This window comes from Colobus angolensis, unplaced genomic scaffold, assembly GCF_000951035.1.
Source record: "Colobus angolensis palliatus isolate OR3802 unplaced genomic scaffold, Cang.pa_1.0 Scaffold37, whole genome shotgun sequence".
NCBI lineage: Eukaryota > Metazoa > Chordata > Mammalia > Primates > Cercopithecidae > Colobus > Colobus angolensis.
This window is the reverse complement of record NW_012117043.1, coordinates 871,642-877,296: the sequence shown is the minus strand read 5'-3', so window position 1 is coordinate 877,296 and position 5,655 is coordinate 871,642.

Here is a 5,655-nt window from a genome sequence, read left to right as displayed (position 1 = left end):
CCTTGGCCTCCCAAAGTGCTGGGATTACAGGCACAAGCCACTGCACCTGGCCGTATTATTTCTTCTTTAAATATTTTACAGAACATCCGCCAGTGAAGCTTTCTGGGACTGGGGCTTTACTTTGTGGAATTTATTTATTTATTTTTTTTGAGACTGAGTCTTGCTTTCTCACCCAGGCTGGATTGCAGTGGCATGACCTCGGCTCATCACAACCTCCGCCTCCCGGGTTTAAGCCATTCTCCTCCCTGAGCCTCCCGAGTAGCTGGAACGACAGGCATGCGCCAACACACCTGGCTAATTTTTGTATTTTTAGCAGAGATGGCCATTCACCATGTTGGCCAGGCTGGTCTTGAACTCCTGACCTCAGGTGATTCCCCCACCTCAGCCTCCCAAAGTGCTGGGATTACAGGTGTGAGTCACGGTGCCTGGCCTGTGGGAGGATTTTTAGTGACTAATTTCTTTATTTGTTGTAGGTCTATTTGGATTGTTTGTTTCTTCTCAAGTCAGTTTTGGTAAATTTGTGTCTTTCTAGGCATGTGTTCATTTTCCCTAAGTCTAATTTGTTGGCATAAAGTTGCTCATAATATTTCTTTATCATCATCTTCATTTTGGTAGAGCCACCAGCAATGTCCCTTCTTAGATTCCTGATTTTGGAAATTTGTGTTGTTTCTCTTTTCTTCTTGTCAATTTTATTGTTTTTTTTCTTTTTTCTTTTTCCTTTTTTTTTTTGAGATGGAGTCTCACTCTGTCACCCAGGCTGGAGTACAGTGGCAAGATCTCGGCTCACTGCAACCTCCGCCTCCCAGGTTCAAGTGATTCTCCTGCCTCAGCCTCCCAAATAGCTGGAATTTCAGGCGCCCACCACCACGCCCAGCTAATTTTTGTATTTTTTAGTAGCAACGGAGTTTCACCATGTTGGCCAGGATGGTCTCGATCTCTTGACCTCTTGATCCACCCACCTTGGCCTCCCAAAGTGCTGGGATTACAGGTGTGAGCCACTGTGCCCAGCCTGATTTTTTTTTCAAAGAGTTAACTTTTAGTTTCTATTGACTTTTCTCTGTTGTTTACTGTTTTCTCTTTCACTAGTTTCCACTCTGACCTTTATGTTTTCCTTTATTCTTCTTGCTTTGGGCTTAGTTTATTCTCCTTTTTTCTTCTCTGTTTTTTGGTGTGGAAGTTTAAATTTATTGATCCAGATCCAGACCTGTTATTGTTGAATTGTCTATTTCTCCTTTTTATTCTGTCAATTTTTGCTTTCTGTATTTTGGGGCTCTGTTGTTAAATATGTATACATTTGTAATTGTTACAGCTTCCTGACAAACTGATTCTTTTAGCATAATAAAATGTTTATTTTTGTCTCTAATGACATTATATATAGATAGATAGAGATATTGATATTAATGTAGCCACTCCAACTCTTATGGTTACTGTTTGCATAGTAGATGGTGTCTTTATACTTTTACTCACTTGTGTCTTTGAATCTAAAGTGTTTTTCTTAAAGACTTAAGACCCAGTCTCCACAAAATTAAAAAAGTTAGCCAGGTGTGGTGGCACACACCTGTAGTTCCAGCTACTCGGGAGGCTGAGGTAGGAGTGACAGGCATTTTGTTTGTTTTTATAAATTTTTAGTTACTATTTTTGAGACAGGATCTCACTCTGTCACTCAGGCTGGAGTGCAGTCATATGATTTAGGCTCACTGCAGCCTCAGCCTCCAGGGCTTGAGTGATTGTCCCACCTCAGCCTCCCGAGTAGCTGGGACTACAGGTGCATGCCACCATGCCTGGCTAATTTTTTATATTTTAATTTTTTTGTAGAGATGAGGTCTCCCTATGTTGCCCAGGCTGGTCTCAAACTCCTGGACTCAAGCAATCTGCCTGTCTCAGCCTCCCAAAGTGCTGGGATTACAGCCAAGAGCCACCACACCCAGCCTAGATTTTTTCACCTGTTCTGACAGTCTGTCTTTTGATTGGAGTGTTTAGTCCTTTGAAATTTAATGTAATTATTGATAAGGGTTTTGTTAATTTGTTTTTCCTTTACTGCTTGCTTTTGTGTATTTTATAGACAAGGTCTCACTCGATCCTGCAGGCTGGAGAGCAGTGATGCGATCACAGCTCACTGCAGCCTTGAACTCCTGCCCAAGAGATGCTCCTGCCTCAGCCTCCTGAGTAGCTGGGACTACAGGTATGTGCCACCATGTCTGGCTATTTTTTTTTTTAATTTTTATTTTTGTGGAGACTGGGTCTCACTTTGTTACTCAGGCTGGTCTCAAACTTCTGGCTTCAAGAACGCTGAGGTTACAGGTGTGTGCCACCACACCCAGCCCCAGTGTTGTTTTTAATATATATATTTACATAGATACATGTTAAATTGTGGCTAAAAAAACATAAAACTTACCATCTTAACCATGTTTAAGTGTACAACGCAATAGTGTTAAGTATATTTACATTGTCATGCAACAGATTTCCAGAAATTCTTACCCCACAAAACTGAAACTTTATACCCATTTAACAATTCCCAATTTACTCCTCACTCCAACCCCTGGCAGCCACCATTCTTCTTTCAGTTTCTATGAATTTGGCTACTTTATTTATTTTTTTGTTTTTTGTTTTTTGTTTTGAGACAGAGTCTCGCTTTGTCGCCCAGGCTGGAGTGCAGTGGTATGACCTCGGCTCACTGCAACCTCCGCGTCCCAGGTTCAAGCGATTCTCCTGCCTCAGCCTCCCAAGTAGCTGGGATTATAGGCCTGCACCACCACACCCAGCTAATTTTTGTATTTTTAGTAGAGATGGGGTTTCACCATGTTGGCCAGACTGGTCTTGAACTCCTGACCTCAAGTGATCCACCCGCCTTGGCCGCCCAAAGTGCTGGGATTACAGGCGTGAGCCACCACGCACAGCAGAATTTGACTATTTAAATAATACCTCATATAAGTGGAATCCTACAGTATTTGTCTTTTTGCAACTGACTTATTCCACTTAACAGAATGTCCTCAAGGTTCATTCCTGTTACAGCATGGGGTTGGGTTGCTTTCCTTGTTAAGGCTGTGTAACATTCCATTGTAAGTACAGACCACATTTCGTTTATCCATTTATTCTTTGATGGACATTTGGATGGCTTTCACCTCTTGGCGATTGTGAATAATGCTGCTATGAACATGGATGTGCAAATATCTATTCAAGGCCCTGCTTTCAATTCTTTTGGATATCTGCCCAGAAGTGAGATTGCTGGATCATATGTAGTGCTTTGCTTTCTTTTTTGAGACAGGGTCTCACTCTGTTGCCCAGGCTAGAGCACAGTGACTTGATTATAGCTCACTACAACTTCGAACTCCTGGGCTTAAGCCGTCCTCCCACCTCAGCCTCCTATTTTTCATTTTTGTTTTGTTTTTGTTTTTTTTTTGGCAGAGTCTCCTCACTATGTTGCCCATGCTCAAGCAGTCCTCTCCTCTCAGCCTCCCAAGTCGCTGGGACTACAGACGTGTGCCACCACCCAGCTAATTTTTTATTTTTTAATTTTTTGTACAGATGGGCATCTCACTGTGTTGCCCAGGCTGGTCTTGAACTCCTGGGCACCTTAGCCTCTCAGTGTTGGGATTACAGGTGTGAGCCACCACGCCCGGCCCTACTTTTAATTTTTTGAGGAACCATTTTTCCATAGCAGCTACACCATTTTCTATTCCTGCCAACAGTGCACAAGGGTTCTAATTTTTCCACGTCATCTCCAACATGTTATTTTCTGTTTGATTTTTATAGTAGACATCCTAATGGGTATGAGGTGTTGTCTCATTGTGGTTTTAATGTACATTTCCCCAACAGTTAACGATGCTGAGCATGTTTTTATATGCTTCTTGGCCATTCATAAATCATCTCTGAAGAAATGGGTTTAAGCCCTTTGCCTTTTGTTGTTTAGACAGAGTCTTGCTCTGTTGCCCAGGCTGGAGTGCAGTGGCATGATCTCAGCTCACTGCAACCCCAGTCTCCTGGGCCAGTGCTCCTCCCAGCTCAGCCTCCCAAGTAGCTGGAACTACAGGCATGTGCCACCATGCCTGGCCAATTTTTAAAAATTTTTTGTAGAGATAGGGTCTCACTATATTACCCAGCCTGGTCTCAAACTCCTGGACTCATGTGATCCTCCCACCTCAGCCTCCCCAAGTGCTGGGATTAGAGGTGTGAGTCACTGCTGCCAGCCTTACTATGTATTTTAAAGTTATTTTCGGCTGGGTGCGGTGGCTCACGCCTGTAATCCCAACACTGTGGGAGGACGAGGCAGGTGGATCACCTGAGGTCAGGAGTTCGAGAGCAGCCTGGCCAACATGGTGAGACCCTGTCTCTACTAAAAATACAAAAATTAGCCAGGTATGGTGGTGGGTGCCTATAATCCCAGCTACTCGGGAGGCTGAGGCAGGAGAATTGCTTGAACCCAGGATGCGGAGGTTGCAGTGAGCCGAGACTGCCCCACTGCACTCCAGCCTGGGTGACAGAGCAAGACTCCATCTCTAAATAAATAAAGTTACTTTTTTAGTGGTTGTTCTAGAGGTTATATAACAATCTACTTGAGATTAATATTACCTTAATACTGGCAACACATAGAGACTTAGTTTTCATGTTGTTCCATTTTTACCCCCTTCTTTGTGTGATTGTCATACATATTACAGTTCTATATGCTATAAATCCCAAAATACAGTAGTATACTTATCGTTTAATGCAATTTTATGTCTTTTAATGAAGTTAAAGAGAACACAGTTTTTTATATTTTCCTAGGTACTGTTTACGTTTTCCGATGCCTTTTCATTTCTTTGAGTAGATTTGAATTCCTATCTGGAATTATTTCTTTTCAGCCTGAATGATTGCTTTTAGTATTTCTTACAAAGCTGATCTGCTAAAAATGAATTCTCTTTTTTTGTGGAGTGTCTTTATTTCACATGTACTTGTTGTAAGGATAGTGTTGCTGGATATAGGATTCTTGTTTGACAGGGTTTTTTTTTTTTCCTTCTTGTGGTACTTGGACTATATCGCCTCACTGCCTCCTGAGGTCCATTGTTTCTGATTAGAAGGCAGCTGTGATTTATTTTGTTATTCTTCTGTAAGTGATGACTTGTTCTTCTCTAGCTTCTTTTAAGATTTTTCTTTATCTTTCAACAGTTTGGCCATGAGGTATCTAGGTGCAGGTCTCTTTGTTTATCCTACTTGGGGTTTATTGAGCTTCTTGGATCTGCAGATTCATGTTTTCCATCAAATTTGAGAATTTTTCAGCCACTGTTTCTTCAAATATTTTTTCTGCCCCTTTCTCTCTCTTCTGGCACCCACAGTACACATATGTTGGTAAACACACTGTTGCTGCACGGAGGTCTGGGATTCTATTCATTTTTCACTCTTTTTTCTCTCTGTTCTTCACATTGGATAATTCTATTGCTCTATGACTTCAAATTCACTGATTCTTCTGTCTTCTCAAATCTACTGTGTAGTCCCTCTGGTCAACTTTTCAGAATTTCCTTTTCAAAAACTGGGATAAATGTATGATTTACCGTTTTAACAGTTTTGTTTTTTTTTTGTCTTTTTTTTTTTTTTTGAGATGGAGTTTTGCTCTTCTTGCCCAGGTTGGAGTGCAATGGCGCAATCTCGGCTCACCACAACCTCCGCCTCCCAGGTTCAAGC